The sequence below is a fragment of the Pristis pectinata genome, chromosome 9 (genome assembly GCF_009764475.1).
Source record: "Pristis pectinata isolate sPriPec2 chromosome 9, sPriPec2.1.pri, whole genome shotgun sequence".
NCBI lineage: Eukaryota > Metazoa > Chordata > Chondrichthyes > Rhinopristiformes > Pristidae > Pristis > Pristis pectinata.
This window is the reverse complement of record NC_067413.1, coordinates 16768613-16785665: the sequence shown is the minus strand read 5'-3', so window position 1 is coordinate 16785665 and position 17053 is coordinate 16768613.

Sequence of the window (17053 nt, the reverse complement as noted above, 5' to 3'; positions counted from 1 at the left end):
GTGCAGAGAAGATTCCCCGGATATTGCCTGGATTGGAGATTTCTGGTTATAAGGAGAGACTGGATAGGCTAACTTTGTTTCCCCTGGAGTGGAGGAGGTTGACAGGTGAGCTGACAGAAATATATAAAATGATAAGGGATATGAGGTAGATAGTAAACATCATTTTTCCCCAGGGTAGAGGTATCAAAGGCATGAGGGTATAGATTTAGAGGGGATCTGAGGGGGGATTTTTTTCACACAGGTAGTTGGAGTCTGAAATGCACTGATTGAAGAGGTGGGGGAGGCAGATACACTTAAATTTAAGAAACATCAAGGGAAGTATTTGAATCGCCAAGACATAGAACTGTATGGGCCTAATGCAGGTAAGTGGGATTAGTGTACAATGGGCGGTATGGACATGGCCCTTCGGCCCACCTGTGTCTGTGTTGTATGGCTCTATGACCACTGAGAAATTCACCCTTGGCAGTAGCACTAAATAGTTGAATTGGTGCTTTATACTGTCTCTGAAATTTATTCCATTGACTTTAATGAATTTCAGAGGCAGAGTAAAACATACTGACACAAAAATATAGCACATCCAAGCAGGCCACTCACCACTCCATTTTTCTGGGTCATGTTATACTGGCAACTTGATATTGGTTTTATAAAGAACTGGCAATTAGCTGTAGTCTGTACAGGATGTCAGAATCAGGAACAAGAAAACAAGTTAGTTGGTCAATCCAGATTTTGATTTCCCTGGAGGGAAATCCACTGGAAAAAGTGCAAAAAAAAAGCATTTATAAAGATAATTCCAAAATTGGGAGGTTATAAGATTGAACAGGGTGGGGTCTTTTCTCTGGAAAGAGTAATGACCTTCAGGTTCCTTTCAAATTACTGCAGGGCTTAATAGGAGCAAAGTAAAAAGTTTCAACTTGTCCAGATCCAAACCTAGAGGATAAATGTAAGACAGTCATCAATAAAAGCAATAGGAGATACCTCTTTAGCCAGAGCATAAAAATGTGGAACTTGCTACCACACAGAATTGTTGAGGTGAATAGCATGAGAAGTTAGGTAGATAAACAGAAGTCTGCCCTAATGGACTTAATGAAGGGCGGATAATGTTTTATGGAGCAAAAATATTGGCATGGATAAGTTAGCCAAATAGGTAGATTCTGTCTGATAACAGATGTTAACACATTATAAGCAGTTCAGATAAGCTTTACTAGACTAATACCTAGATTGTTTTAAGAGGAAACATTTGTACAGGCTAGGTTTGTATCTGCAGGAGTGTAGGAGAGTGAGGGGACTTGATATTGAAGGGTGGATATGGGGAGGATGTTTCCTCTGTAGCAGAATCTAGAACTAAGACCCCATGTTTAAAAATAAGAGGTCACCACTTGAGACAGAGGCAAAAGTTTTGCTCTCTGAGATTTGAGCCTTTGAAAATCTTTTCCTCAAGCAATGGAAGCAGTCTAGATATTTTTACAGCAAAGGTAAAGAGAAATTTAATAAATAAAGGATTGAAAAGTTACCACAGCTGCATGGGAATGTGGAGCTGAGACTCCAAGCAGATCAGCCTCAATCATATTAAATGACAGTGCAGCTTTGAAGGACCAAGTTCCTATTCTTAATTTTAATTCATAAGCTTGTATAGCATTATGTGATGCCATAACACGATGATTTAATTTTATCTGCTGAAGTTCTTTCGGGCTGAGAAGACATGAATAGGCAGATTCATATCTCAGTAAGGGAACGAGAATCAACTGTCGATACAGTTTTTTAAAATTTCTTACTTTTTTATTTTTTATGCCTGGGGGTTTGAGCACGGTAAGCAGGGAAATTAGGATGGTTGGGAGCAGAAAGTGAGTGCTACAATTCAGGTGGTCAGAGGCTTTCATGAGATGAGGTAGGGGGAGTGCAATTATAGTGGGATATAAGTAATTTCACTTATCTGCAGGCTGTCAGGCTGTGGGAGTCGGGCCGTGTTATACTGGGGCACCTAATGACGGCTGCCCCCACCAAAGTGGTCCAAGTTCCTCTTCCGTGCTCTCTGCAGTGTGTTTCATGCCAAATGATTTCATCCCATTAGTCCCGGCATGGAAATCACCTCAAAGCCACAAGGGTAACTGTCAATAGGAAGCACCCAGATGAATTGTTAGTGTTGCGAAATGACTTAGACATAACCATTATCGTGCTTCACTTGTGAAAAGATAAATTTCAAATTTCAATTTCAAAAAACAGTGCTATGTAATTGAATTTCCAGGCAATTTCAAAGCCATAGAATTTCCTATTCACTGTTTCCAAGCTCTTCATAATTTATGTATTGCATTTTCCCTTTGCTTTCTCTGCATCAGTAAGTATTTTGGAGAAGATCTCAAGATTCTCCTCATTACTATATTATTTTGCTAAATGTGTATTGTTTTTCCACCTTAATTGGTAATTGGTAATTCGTTTATTATTGTCACATGTACCAAGATACAGTGAAAAGCTTTTGTTTGCGTACTATCCAGACAAATCATTCAAAACATAAGTACATCGAGGTAGTACAAGAAGAAAAACAATAACGGAATGCAGAATATGGTGTTACAGTTACAGGGAATTAATTACCCATTAGTCCCTTTATATTTATGAAAACTCCTACCAGTTCACTGCTTTGAACTAAATGAAAAAAAACCTAATTGTTCCTTGTAATTGTAGCCTCTCATCCCTGTTAACTACCCAGCAAACTTATGCTGACTCTGTTCCATTGTTTTCTTTATATTCGTAAAATCAGGTGCCCAGAAGGGCAAACTATTTTCCAACCAGAGGCTAATTGTAAACTTATTATAAGCTCAATATTATGTCTGCATCTCTACAGGTTAGATATTCGACGTACTAGAATCATGACGTCTGAGGAACGTGCACCAGGCAGACAATATTTACAGTGAACCTGAGGTGTGTGCACCACCTCTCATTATTGCTCCATCTTTGACTTGGTTCATTGCACCTCTTTCTTACTTCTCCACTCATCATGCCCAGAGGCTGTGTGCCTTTGTGCTCCCATTCAGGGTTTTACTGTGAGATGAAGAAGAAAATATACATCATTCAACCTGAACCCACAGTCACTGCGTACATCAGAGGCTAATCTGGATGTGATATTTCCATGAGGGGTCTGCAATCAAACCAATGCATGTGCCAGCTTCCCAGTTCAGCTTCAGAGGTCACAGATGGATCCACCTACAGATCAGGGCCTGGGGTATGGTCAGACTTGGGTGAAATCTCGGGGAACATTGGCAGGAATTTCAGTTACAACTTTGCATGAGGTTTTGCACAAAACCTGCAGCCTAATTCTTCCAGCATGAAAGTGATGGCCAACTCTTTTCCAAAATCTGAGGTACTGCAACAATCCCAAACCTTTGCTTTGTGGTTCATATACTAAATAGTAACTTAACTGTTGCACCACTATCAAACTTGAAAATAGTGACACTGAAGGATCAGTGATATGATTCTAAATCCTGGAACTCGCTTCTCATCAACATTGTGGCAGTATCCCAAAGGACTGTAGTCATTCAAGAAGATGATTCACCACCAGTTTCTCAAAGGCAATAAACAGTGGCTTTCCCAGGCATACAGATCACAAAAAGTGAATAAACGAGAAAAACATGGCAGTGTTTACTGGGGACCTAACCACTGAATGGAAGTGAGCAACTAATCTTCCATGATGGTTGAAATATGGTAAACTCAACAAACTGCCTGAAAGTCAACAAGTTCGCCATTGCCATTCACCTGGGGAACCTAGCAAGGTCTATCAATATTTTCTGATGGTGATTCCGAGCAATTTGCACAGATAGGCAGTGAAAGCATTTTCTGATCCGCAAAAGGGTGAGGCTTCCTATACCAGACTGACATAATTCTATCTTTCTTTGAGCCACAGTGAAATCTGCTATCAGAAGACTTGGGGAAACTCCCTCCTAGGCAGGACACTTTCCTTTTTTCTGCTGCCTTCTCTGACAAGGAGGATTTGTGTTTGGGTGCACACCTCCTCTTAGAGGCTATCCAGCAGGATTACATCCAATGCTTCATTCTCTAGGACTAAAATCACATAGAAAGCATCCTATCCAGGTGCATCATGGCTTGGTATGGCAACTGCTCTGCCCATGACCACAAGAAACTGCAGAGAGCTGTGGACGCTGCTCAGCACATCACGGAAACCAGCCACCCCTCCATGGACTCTGTCTACACCTTGCTGCTTCAATAAAGAAAAAGATATTGCTGATTAAAAGACAAGGCTGTTACCATTTGTACAGAAGTGACTGAATTTTCCATTTGGCTGTAAAATAGACTTCAGCCACGAAGCAGCCAACATAACCAAAGACCCCGCCAACCCCAGACATCTTTTCTCCCTGTCTCCCCTCCCATCGGGCAGAAGATACAGAAGCCTGAAAGCACGTACCACCAGGCTCAAGGACAGCTTCTATCCCACTGTTATAAGACTATTGAAAGGTCCCCTAATATGATAAGATGGACTCTTCACCTCACAATCTACCTCCTTATGGCCTTGCACCTTATTGTCTACCTGCACTGCACTTTCTCCATAACTGTAACACTTTATTCTGCATTCTGTTATCGTTTTCCTTTGTACTACCTCAATGCACTGTTGTAATGAAATGAATGGACGGCATGCGACAAGTTTTTCACTGTACATAAGACAATAATAAACCAATTTACAATTCTGACAACAAATTTCCAAACCAAATGAACACATTTTTGTGACTTAATTTGCTAAATGAATGCCACTCCTTTCATAGTGTTTCATAGTGCATTTATATACACCATTTTGTTCTCATGTAGAGCATACAAGAGCACTTTCAGCCAATGACATGATTTCGAAGTGCAGTTGTTGTTCAAAAGTAGTAAATGCAACAACCAATCTGTGCACCACAAGAAGCTATAGTCAGCAATGTAATAATGACTGTTAATCTGTTTCAGGAATATTGGAGGTAATTTTTTTTCCCATGCTGTTCAGACTGTTTCCTGTGTATGATTCACACTTTACATCAGGTATCCTTATGCAGCCCAATTTGTTAGGCCAAGCACCTAATCACCACTTTGAGGAGTTATTTTATCTTCTGCATGCTCTGCCTACCACTAATGTGTGTGCACAGAGCCAGTAAATTAAATTTGATAAGTTAATATAAACATGCTAAAATATTGTGAGCACAATTCTTGATTGAAATTCACATCCCAGAGCACAATGGAAAACAGTTCCATGTCATCCAATTTCTTATGTTCTTATGCACTAAAGTAATGATTTAGGTTGACTATCTTATGACCTTAAATCTTTGCACTATTACTATTGAATCCACTCCCACCAACCTTACAGGGAGTACATTGAAAACCCTATTAAACTGCAGTGCAAAAAAAACATTTTCCTCAAATCCCTTCAGGTTCTTCTGACATAAATTAAATCCACACCAGCTCTACTTGTTGCCAAAGATTCCTCTCCTACCACCGTTAGCGTTTTCAAATGGAAATGTAAATTTCTATCAGAAAGTTTGTCTGGAATCTGTTCGTGGTAAACTGGGCAACTTCACCAATGATAAGCCTAGGGTTTCCATGGAACCTCCTGATGGTTCTTGACAATACGACTGCTTGGTATGCATGGGGTTCAGGAAGGTACTGAAAGACTTGTGCCACATCTACATTTCTGTGCATTTTCCAGGCATGGTACATGTTGATGCCAATAAATTTAAGCGAGGGAAGTTTGTCTCTTTCGTAGGATTTCAATGGGCTGGTAGGGTCTGGTGGCCGGCTGACTGCAATGTGTGCAGCAATGCATTCCAGACTTGTACAGCACAGTTAGCAGAGCTGCTGCCTCACAGCGCGAGGGAGCCAGGTTCAATCCTGACCTCAGGTGCAGTCTGAGTGGAGTTTGCAGATTCTCCCTGTGACTGTGTTGGTTTCCTCCAGATGCTCTGGTTTCCTCCTACATCCCAAAGATGTGTGGGTTGGTAGGTTGATTGGCCACTGTAAATTTCCCCCTGTATGTAGGTGAGTGGTAGAATCTAAGCAGAATTAAAGTAAATGTGCGGAGAATATAAAAGTATGAGATTAACATAGGATTAGTGTAAATTGGTGATTGATGGTTGGCATGGACTCAGTGGGCTGAAGGTCCTGTTTCCCTGCTGTATCTCTCTATGACTTTGTGACATCATGCCAGAGTCTATTTTACAGCCAAATGGAAAATTCAGCCATTTCAGTATGGATGGTAACAGAACGCCTTGTCTTATAATCAGCAACATCTTTTTCTTTCTTTACTGAAGAAAAGAGCCGTACGATTCTTCATTGCCATTTTGCAATTTAGTTTTGATCCGTTCTGGTGCATGTGCTTCAATTCTTAATATATTTGGTCAAATAGATGCAGGAAAGAGATATTTATTTATACTCTTTGTTCTCATTGCTATTCAAACGTGGTAAGACTGCAGTTCCCGCTTTCTCGGTGAGCTGAGCCTTCACTTACTGCCTCAGGGGATTCTAGTGCAAATGCATGTCAATTTGACCTTACTAAAATTGGTATGTTGAGGCCAGTTGCAAGGTGCAACATATGCCTCACACCTCCCAGCAATGCCACATATAAAAACTCCTTCATTGCTCTAATTCAAAGTGACAGGTCAGCAACAGCTGGCTCAACTGGCAAAGGGTTACAGACTGCATCAAAGCTGAAGCTCAGTTTTATTGTCACAGTGATAGGGAACTAAATGCTAGCTGTGCTTCCTCAGGGAAAGACAGAATGTGATTCCAAGATACAGCTCTCAAAACTGCAGTTCTCTGCTTGGTTCTGTCCCTTCTTTGTCAGCACATAAATATTAAAAAAACAACTCATTTGAAGCATTGTATAGACTCTGAAGGATTTGGAGAAATCTTGATCTGTAAATATAAATTGCAGAACAAAAGTTTGAAGACCGTGGATCGATTACCAACAAGAGTATGTTCGAGACAGAGATGGATGTTTGGATGTTCAGGGAGTTGTTAAGTATATGGAAGACAACAATAGGTTTTTAGATATTAGGGGAATTGAATAATATGGGGTTAGTGCTGGAAAGTGTTGCTGAGGTAAAACATCATCCTTGATCTTATTGAAAGAAGCTGAGGGCATGATGAGTCAAATGGGCTCCTTTTGCTTGTCTTAAGTTCTTGTGTTCTTATGTCTGAAGCAGTTTAGCTCTGTGTGAATCACCTGTGTTAATCACTAGAGATCCTGGAACTAGTCATAAATTGGTCATCTGCTCTGTTGTAATGGATTGATGTGAAGACTTATGATGGACTGGAAAGAACTGAGGAACACAACAAGAGCATTAACGGAGTGACCAAGAAATATGTTTTGCTTTGATTCCATTGTAAAGCCACAAATGTCCCACCAAACAGTGTTACAAGCTTGGGTGGCTGAATGCCTTTATCAAGAATTGATGCTTTAGATTTCTGAGATATTAGTTGCAAAGGTGCCTTTGCAGTGAGAATGAAATGGCAAGCATGCAGGTCTAGAAAACATAAGCTGAAAAGAATATTTATGCAAAATTAAAACTTCCAGCCATTTGTTCCTTTAAAATCTTCTATCTCATAGATTTGGAAGTTAGTGAAGAAAATAATCATGCACAGGGTCTGTAAAGGAAAATATGCCGGTGAAATAAGTGGGCAGGAGATGGAGTATAACGTGAGGTTACATAGAAACAATGACAAGGAAACATCAAAGCAGGAGTAACCTATTCAACCTTTTGATTAAATGGTAAGTTAAACATTGGTAAATTGGTTTATTATTGTCACATGTGCTAAGGTCATAGAGTTATAGAGCAATACAGCACAACCCAACCAGTCCATGTCTAACATGGTGCCCACCCAGCTAGTCCCAATTTCCTGCATTCACAAGATCACAAGATCACAAGACAAGGGAGCTATCCCTCTAAGCCCCACACCTCCATGTTCCTATCCAAATGATACTATTGTACCTGCCTCAACCACTTCCTTTGGCAGCTCGTTCCATATACTCACCACCCTCTGCGTGAAAAAGTTGCTGCTCAGGTCGCTTTTAAATCTTTCCCCTCTCACCCTAAATCTATGCCCCTGAGTTTTGGACTCCACTAAAGTGGGGAAAAGACTGTTACCATCCACCTTATCTATGCCCCTCATAATCTTAAACATTCCTATAATGTCCTCCCTCATTCTCCTACATTCCGAGGAATAAAGACCTAGCCTGGCCAACCTCTCCCAATAACTCAGGCCCTCTAGTCCTGGCAACATCCTCGTAAATCTTTACTGCAGTCTTTCCAGTTTAACCACATCTTTCCTATAACAGGGTGACCAAAACTGTACACAGTACTCCAAGTGCGGCCTCACCAACGACATAAAACTCTAACATAATGTCCCAACTCCTATACTCAATGCCCTGACTGATGAAGGCCAGTGTGCTAAATGCCTTTTTCACCACCATGTCTGCCTGTGAAGCTGCTTTCAATGAACTATGCACTTGTAGATCGCTCTGTTCCATTCCACTCCCTAGTCCCCTACTATTCATAGTATAAGTTCTACACTGGTTTGACTTTCCAAAATGCGTCACCTCACACTTATCTGTATTGAAATCAATTTGCCACTCCTCGGCCCACTTCCTTAACTGATCAAGGTCTCCTTGTAATCTATGATAACCTTCTTTACTATCAACAATGCCTCCTAATTTCGTGTCATCCTCAAACTTACTGATCAAGCCTTGTGCATTCACATCCAAATCATTTATATAAATAATGAATAACAAGGGCCCAACATCAACCCCTGTGGCACACCACTAGTCACTGGCCTCCATCCCGAGAAACAACCTTCAACCACCACCCTCTGCTTCCTACCTCTGAGCCAATTTTGAAGTAAATGTTTCTGTGGTACATTGGAACCCAATGACATTGCAGGAAGTTTATCAAGGAGGACACAACCAGCTTGGGCCAATGTCCTGTCAACTGGCAAACTAAAAGCCTAACTGACCAGTTCATCAGAGCTGTTTATCATTTAAGAATCTCTTAATTCTTCCTAAGTGACTATTGGCCATGATAGTCTCACCATAGAGTCATCTACAACATTAATGCTACAAGGTACAGCAGCCTTATTTGAAACCGGGGCATCCGGGATTATCTAAATTTATCTACAGATTATCTACAGGGCAGCCTTTATCCATACATCTCTACACTCACTGCCAGAGAGAAAATAATTCAAAATTCACAACAAGGAACCAAGCTGTGAAACCTTGAAATTGTGTGTAGTAATGCTGACACCAGATCAATACTTGACTGTGCTGTTGTTCATCTGCTTTTTATGAGCATAAATTCATCTTCCTTACGCTTGTCACCACCCCACCACCCTTTGACATTGGTCTGAAAAACTTCAGGCCAGAGTAATGTCAGCTCCCTTTGACAGCAAAATCCTTTTGTGTTTTATTTGCAAAGGGCCTTCCCAGATCCACAAGTAATTATTTTGACATTGCCTGCAGTCTCAAGCTTTTTGATAGCTTATCGTTTCATTGAATAAAAACTGCATGCATTTTGAAATCGAAAAACCCTTGAACAAAAAGCACCCTGGAAATTGACAAACTCCCACTACAATCTTTCTGGGACTGTGCCCGCCAGGACACTCTGCTGCCAACCTCCCTGAAGACTTTCTGAAGCTGGGAGAGAAAAAGAAAGGAAGCCTTGAATTTATGAAGGACTTCTCACAAATATCCATAAACGGTTTACAGCCAATGAAGTACATTTGAAATAAATTTATAGAATCATACAGCACAGAAAGAGGTTCTTTGGCCCTCTGCAGCCATGCCAACTGTCACTCATTTACCCACAGCCTTCTGTACTTTGGCGATTCAAGTGCTTGTCTAGATAGCTAAACGTGAGAGCACTTGGCTCCGCCACCCCTTCAGGCAGTGCTTTCCACATTGCACCACCCTCTCAATGAAGAAAATACTTCATCGATCCCCTTCTAGTCCTCTCACCCCATGCCCTAAAGTCTATGCCCTCTAGTCTTAGACACCTCTGCTCTGGGGAGAAGTTTCTGTCTTTCCATCCTATCTTATCCCCTCATAATACTGTATACTTCTATCGGGTTCCTTCTCAGTCTCCTTTGTTCCAGTCTGTTCTCATAACTGAAACACTCCATCCCAGGCAACATCCTGGTGAATCTTCTCTGCATCCTCTCCAGTGCAAACATTTGCCACCTTGTAATGCACCATGTTTTCTACAGCAAGGTCCGTGAACAGCAGTGGAATGGCAAGCAGATAGTTTGCATTTTGTATTATTGGTTGAGGTATATTTATTGGTCAGGAGACCCTGGGAATAACTCCCCTGCTCTTCTTCAAAATTGGCTCATTGGATCACATGAGAGGACAGATGGACTTTGGTTTAGTATCTTCTCCAAAGGCTAATGCCTTCAACAGGACAGAATTCACTCAAGGTTGCACTTAGGCATTAGCCAAGCATTTGTGCTTGAATCTCCAGAATAACTGCCATTACTTACCTGCCATTGTTTCTGGTCAGAAGGTAGTGGCACCCAGTGTGCCAGGGGTCATGAGCTTGGCAGGTTCACTGATGCTTGAGTAGTGAGTTAACAGTTGACGTGATAACATAAGGAAAGGACTAGACCTTGCAGCCCCTCAAACCATTCCATCTTTCAATGAGATCACAGCTGATCCTTTACCTTGTTGCCACTTTCCTGCACTATCCCCCAAATCCCTTGATTCACTAAATATTTAAAAATCTGCAATGAAACATATAGCTTAAGTTATGCTTTTCTTACCCAAAGAGGATATTCTTATGCATCTCACCCAAAGAGGATATTTAATCATTGCCAAGGCTCTGTCTCAGTAGAATACATTTGAAAGATTGGCCTAACACATTTAGCAAAATGCTCTTGATGGTGAGACAGTTGGTAGAAAATACAGGGTGCCTTAACTGCACTGAGACATTAACAGGAGAGAGGCAACTAAAATTTAGGAGTGAGTTGGCCCAGTTTCATCTAGTCTTTACCAAGTGTGAGTCACTAGCAATGTGAGGTGCCCTGGAGCATGAGGCAGTCTGATCAGTTCGAACCAGTAAAATACTGCAAATCTCCAGTTCCCATACTGTATGCTGCTTTCATGTTGACCTGATTTGTCTGGTCATTTCAGAACTGGACCTCAAAGAAATAAAAACATAAAATGCTGGAAAAACTGAGCAGGTCAGGCAGCATTAGAAGGAGGAGAAACTTTTGATGGTTCAGGTTCTGAAACATTAATGGTCTTTCTTACCGCAGACGTTGCCTGACATGCTGAGCTTTTCCAGCATTTTCTAGTTTTATGATGGATTTCCAGCATCTGCATTTTTTTTTGATTATCAGTCCTTAAAGAAAGCTGTCCACAAAGATCAAGCAACTACTGGGATGTGAACAATGTGATGGTTTGGTGATTAAGTTATTGGACTGAGTTGAGGGCAATGTAGAACTCACAGAAGAGGAGTTAAGGCCTGGGGCAGATCAGCCATGATCATATTGAATGGCAGAGCAGGATGAGGGGCCAAGTTTCTGCTCTAATTTTCTTGTGTTCTTTTGTTCTTATGGACTAGCATCTAGCAAGAGGATTTGAGTACAAGAACAAGGAGGTCTTGCAGGGCACTAATAAGGCAGCATCTTGGGTATTGTGTTCAGTTTTACTCTCCTTATCTGAGGAAGGATGTTCTTGTTAAGGAAGAAGTTCAGACATCAGATATATTCCAAGGACGGCAGGACTGATGTATGAAGAGATTTGGTCAGTTAGGCTTATATTCACTGGAGTTCAGAAGACTGAGTGTGGACCTCATAGAAACCTCCAAAATTCCAGGAGGACTGGACAGATTAGATGCAAGAAGGATGTCCCAGATGACCAGAGAGTCCAGGACCACAGGTCACAGTCTAAGGATTCGGGGAAAGTCATTTAAGACTGGGAAGAGGAGAAAATTTCTTCTCCCAGAGTGTGGGGAATCTCTGTAATTATCTACCACAGAAAGTAGTTAAAACCAAATCATTAAATGTATTCCAGAAGGAGTTGGATATTTTCCTCAGGGCAAGATCAATCCAGGGATATAGGGAGAAAGCTGGAGTTTTGTATTGAATTTGAATGATCAGCTATGATCACATTGAAAGGCAGAGCAGGCTCAAAGGGTCGACTGGCCTCTTCCTGCTCCCAATTTCCATGTTTCTAAGACCCAGACGAGTGATCCAGAGGCGTGAGTTTGAATCCTATTAAAGTAGATGTGGAATTGAAATCACATGGAAAAGCTAAAGAATATTCTTCGCATTTAGCAAAATAATGTTTGATTTGTTTCCATTTTATTCTATTTATCCCTTAAGTTATTATATAACTGGAATTTTCTGCATCAGTAATATCTTATTTCATGCACTGAAATTATTCTTACAAAGTAAATACATTTTGTGCTAATGGCCTATCATTTAATTTAATGGTAATAACATTAAATGGTAATGTTCAGTTTAGTACCAAATACAATTTCATGCTCAATGGGCAATTCGTATTTTGCCACTAGACTTTGTTCTACACATGGAGTGTAATTGATTTTGGTTCCTTTCTTGCAGTTTTCTCCATGCCTGCTGCCAAATTTAGTTTCTACTTCTTGGTCCATCAGATAGTGACAGATAGATGGTGAAAGACCCTTGTCAACTGACGTGTGTTATTTTCTGCTGGACTTTGATACCTAGAAGTTGTGATAAAATAGAAGTGTGGGATTGTCCCATGATTTGTAAAGTAAACACTAACTTCTTAAGAAGCAAGAACGTAAGCATAAAAGATACAAGCAGGAGAAACCCATTTGGCCTCTGGAGCTTGCTTTCCCATTCAATAAGATCATGACAGATCCTTTATTTCATTTTCACTTCGTTGTACTAACTCCACATATCTTGATTTACTTAATATCCATATATCTATCCTTATTATCGATCAATGTGTGTTTTGAATATACTCAGTGACTGAGCTTCAAATGCCCTGTGCCAAGAATTTCAAAGATTCACTACCCTCTTGATAAAGAAACTGCTTCTCATCTCATTCCTGACTGCCCGACCCCTTATTTTGAGACTGTGACCCTGGTTTCAGAACCTCCAGACAGGAGAAACATCATTCCTTCATCTAGCCCGTCGTATCCCTCAGAAATGTGTCTGATTCAAAGAAATCACCTCTTGCTCTTCTGTACAATAAGTCTAGGTCCAAGAAGCGAACTGAAAGGGCTTTTCTCAAATCTCAGAGTTTTAAATAGTCCATTTGTCAACTTCTCATCTTTGCAGATTTGACTATACCCAACAATATTCATTTACATAATTCCTATTCTAAAGAAACCAAGGAAGAATATACCATCACAAAATAATTGAGCAATCTTATAATTTATTCATTAACTTTTTTATTTCTCTTTATAAGTCCTTGTGCATCAGAGAGATGAACAGAATGTGAGCAGATGCGTCGTAGAGTTAGCCAGAAGTTGTGTAGCAAATAGAGTTATGAAAAGTAACAGTGTCACCTGTACTGATCAGAACTAGCACTATTTTCATCTCTATGAATATTACCAAAGGGAATTTATGAAGTAAGAATGTGGACAGAAAATTATTCCCACAGGGTGGCTAATACTGATTATGATAACTATTTTGGGGAGCTATTATTTCAGTTAATCCAGTTCAATTTTTCTCCCTCATCCTGATTCCATTTAATATATGCAACATCATATTATCTTCTTGCTCACAGAAATATTATCTTTTTTTTGTAACGACACAACTCACTGAACTGGTAAATAACAAAATAATAATTATAATTAGTTCAACATGTCGAGCTATTTAGAATATGGCAGTTTCTGGAGAAATGATTTGTATGGGCTCTGATGTTAACCTGATAGATACAAATTACTAATAGTTTGGCTGGCAACAAGTGAATCCACTGAAATTAACTGCCTACTAGCATGCAAGTAAATGCCCACGATGGTACAAGACATCTAAAGCAGAACAGCAACACTTACATATCATCGGAAATTTGTCTTTTGTTTGTAGAAGGCATTGGAATAAGTCATAGTGATGCAGTCATAGAGTCACACAACATAGAAGTGGTCCTTCTGCCCATCACATCCATGCTGACCATTTTTCCCATCTATGCTAATTGCATTAGGTCCATATCCTTCTATACCTTGTCTATTTAAGTGCCTGCCTAAATGTATCTTAAATGTAATGATTGTATCTGATTCTATCACCTCCTCTGGCAATGAGTTCCAGATAGAAACCACACTGCGTAAAAAAACTGTCCACTTAGATTCCCTTTAAAACTCCTCCTGCTCTCAAACCTGTTCCCTCCTGTTTTTGATATCCTATCTACCATATCTGTGCCTCTCATAATTTTATATACTTCTATCAGTCATCCCTCCGCCTCCTTCACTCCAGTGCAAACAAATCCAGCCTATCCAATCCCTTTCCATAACTAAAGTCCAATTCAGGCAAAATCCTGGCGATTCCAATTCTGATTCTGAATCTCTTCTGCACTCTCTCCAGCCCAATCACACCCTTCCTCTAGTGTAGTGACAGAAATGCACACAATTCTGCAAGAGCGGTCTAACCAGTGATTTGTAAAATTGCAATATAACACCCCATGCAACTATATGTCATACATATTCTATGCCCTGCCTCTGTATGCAAACATGCCAAATGCGGCCTTCACTACCCTATCTACCTGTGTTGCCACTCTGTTCATCAACATTCTTTAGCACCCTACCATTTATCTCATTTGACTTCCCAAACTGCGTCACCTCATACTCGTCAGGATTAAATTTCATCTGCCAACACTCCACACAACTTTCCATCAGATCCATATCCTGCCTTAGCCATAGACAACCTTCCTCACTATCCACAACCACCAATTTTCATGTCATTAGCAACCTTACTAATCATACTTTCACATCCAAATCATTAATATATATCACAAACAACAAAGGCCCCAGCACCAATCCATGCCCGACACTACTGACCACAGATCTCCAATAAGAGAAGCGACCTTCCACTGCTACCTTCTGCCTCCTATCATCAAGCTAATTTTGGATCCAATTAGCCAGTTCCAGGCAAGTAGATAGTATTTTATCTCTTGTTTTTTGTGGTTTGAAGATGGAGAAAATGTCTTGGGGTGTAAAGAGCTGAGGCATCCCCAGCCTGTTCTTGTAACCATGGCACAAATAAGACTGGATCAGTGGGGCCTCTATGATGGTAATGCCATTGAATATTAAAGATAGGTAGTTATCTTTTGCTGGAGATCATCATTGCCTGATACTTCGTGGCATGAACCACCCATGTCTAAATATTGTCTAGGTCTTGCTGTATACAGGCATGGATTACTTCATTTGCTGAGGAGGTGTGAACGGAATTGATATTATGCAATGATCAATATACATTGTTACTCCTCACCTTATGATGGATGAAACATAATTAATGAATCAGCTGGAGATGGTTGGGTCTAAGACGCTGCCCTGAGGAACTCCTGTAGTGATGTCCTGATTAACCTCTGATGACTTCTTCATTGTATGAGCTATGATTGAAACACCTCATCATATACCAATGCTTCTCGATGCCAACACAGTCAAAAGCTGCCTTGATGTCAAGGGCAGTCGTTCTCACCTCACCTCTGGAATTCAAAGCTCTGGTCTATACTTGGACCCACTACTCTCTGTGTAACAAAAAACTTACCTCTACAACTTTCCCCCTCTCACCTTAAAGCTGTGCCCTCTAGCATTCGGCATTTCTACCCTGGGAAAAAGATTCAGGCTGCCTACCATATCTATGCCTCTCATAATTTTATCAGGTCTCCCTTCAGCCTTTGACATTCCAGAAGAAACAGCCCAAGTTTGTCCAACCTCTCCTTGTAGCAAATATCCTCCAATCCAGGCAGCATCTGTGATAAATGACAGAACTTTGTCTCCACATCAGCTGTGCAGTAATCACTTCTACCAACGCTATCATGGACAGATGCTTCTGTCACAGGTAGACTGGTGAAGACGAGGCCAAGTAGTTTATCCTTGTTGGTTCACTTAAAACCTGCTGCAGATCCGGATTGGCAACAATGTCTGCCAGGACTTGGAAAGCTTGGTCTGCATGATGCTACCAAGCCACTGTTGGATGGACACCAAGGAGTCCCACCATTCTGTCCTTATTACTTTCAATGCTTTTTGCAGCCTAGTTCTGCGGGTAGTAAAGTCACTGCCTCACAGCGGCAGAAACCCAGTTTCAATCCTGACCTTGGGTGCTGTCTATGTGGAATTTACATGTTCTCCCTGTGACCATGTCAGTTTCCTCTCATGTCCCAAAAACATGCAGGCTTGTACGTTACTATGTCACTGTAAATTGTCCCTCATGTATAGGTGAGGAGTAGAATCTGGGGGGGAGTTGACGAGAACAAAATATGGGATTAATGTGGGATTAGTGTAGATGGGTGGTTGATGGTCCATGTGGACTCTACGTGCCACAGGGCCTGTTTCTATGACTCTGTGACTACATTGATAGCAATATAGAATTTCATATCTGAATAGGGATGAGATCAAGCTATATTAGGAAAGACAGAATTAAGAGTCTATAAGCTTGTGTTCTGAAGCATCAAATATAAAATGAATGACAAAAAATTCTCTAATTTTTACTTTTTTGATAAACCTGAATATTATATTATTTCCAACATGAACCCTAATTACCTCAGAATTATAGGTTAATTTTCCAATTCACTGCTTCCAGAGTCAATTACTAATTTTATACAGTTTAATTTCTGTTTAGCTTAATAACTGAACTGTTTTTATGATGTTCACTGACATATTCCTTCTGGTCATCCAAACTATTAGAAGGAATGAAGTACTGGAACTACAAATAGATTTGTTACAAGAATATGCATCTTGGCTCTTGCTGAAAGATTAAATAACTCTATTTGTAAATTGTTTCAGATTTTCCTTCATTCTCTTTAGACGTTCTCTTTAGACTGGCATTTTACTTGCAATGTTCTGAAATAGGCACGCCACTGCCCAATTCCATTTTATTCAGTATTTTA